Raw genomic sequence first — 1,184 nt, forward strand, 5'->3', positions numbered from 1 at the left:
ACGGCACTGGATCGACCTTGGTACCATTTCTTCTGGATTCCGACTTCGGTGGCCCACTATTTCCTGCGTAAGTACGGAGACATGGGCCTCGTATCCACTCTATACCCAGGTCGTTCACCAGTGGTACGCCCGGGATATAGAGGACTATGTTCCCACGTTTCGGTCTGCCGGCTGAACCCACGCGACATTCGTCAGAAGATCTTAAGTCTCCCCATTCTAGCAGCAGTGGTGATTGTCGAACGAGATCGCCAGAAAGCTGATGCCACCCGCACACAGCGATTGATAATCGAACCGTCACTTGAGTCCTCGCAGATACTATGGTCGGCGCCCACCCCACTGGGGTACGGAGGCAATTGTAGCGGTCGTTGGCACTGTCTGTGCCATCTGCGGGTAGGATCGGCAACTGTCGGACTAAATGAATAGACCGTTTGTGCTCTAGTGTTAGGACACGTTTGCGCGCCAGTGGAGAGCAGTGGGACGGTGGGTGCTCCTGACTGTCAGGTAGGGTCCGACAGCACCACGTCCCAGCGCATCACTCCAGTTAACCACTGATACTTGATTCTCCTTCCCCTTGCTGTAAATAATCTGTAAATCAAATTCATCTAATGAGGAGTTCCAGCGTGCTATACGGCCCTTGTCACAATTTCGCATCCAACGGAGGGATTCATGATCCGTTCGAATCGTAATGTTGCGTCCTAGGAGAAGTTGTCGGAAATGCCGAAGTTAGTAGAGTGTTCGGCGGGATATAGTTACCGCAGATTCTGACTGGTTTGTCCGGATGGAATACTAACCGAGGTCGGAAAGCCCACGGTGAACTAGACTGATACCTCGCTCTTCATCTTGCGATAAAGATGTGGTGATACGATCGGGGGGGTCCACGCCATTCCCACCCATCCACAGAATGGCCGAGTTTGTCCGGAGTGCAGGCGGCTGGGATATACGGCTCTCATCGTGTTGGAATCCCGTGCCCGCAACAGAAAGACCAGGCTCGACTGTGATGCGCGAGAGACCCTGAGTTGGTTCGGGTCTGTTGGCACAATAGTTGTGTTGCTGTTTGTGAAACTCCCTAAATCAACAAGAAGCTCCTGCCCTCGCACCGGCCCCTGGATCCAAATCGTTCACGATTTCGCGAGAGTGCGTGCTCAATTCCCGACACTGCTTCACATCGTGTGCAATGGGGTTGA

This window comes from Gregarina niphandrodes, assembly GCF_000223845.1.
Source record: "Gregarina niphandrodes unplaced genomic scaffold scaffold00120, whole genome shotgun sequence".
Taxonomy (NCBI): Eukaryota; Apicomplexa; class Conoidasida; order Eugregarinorida; family Gregarinidae; genus Gregarina; species Gregarina niphandrodes.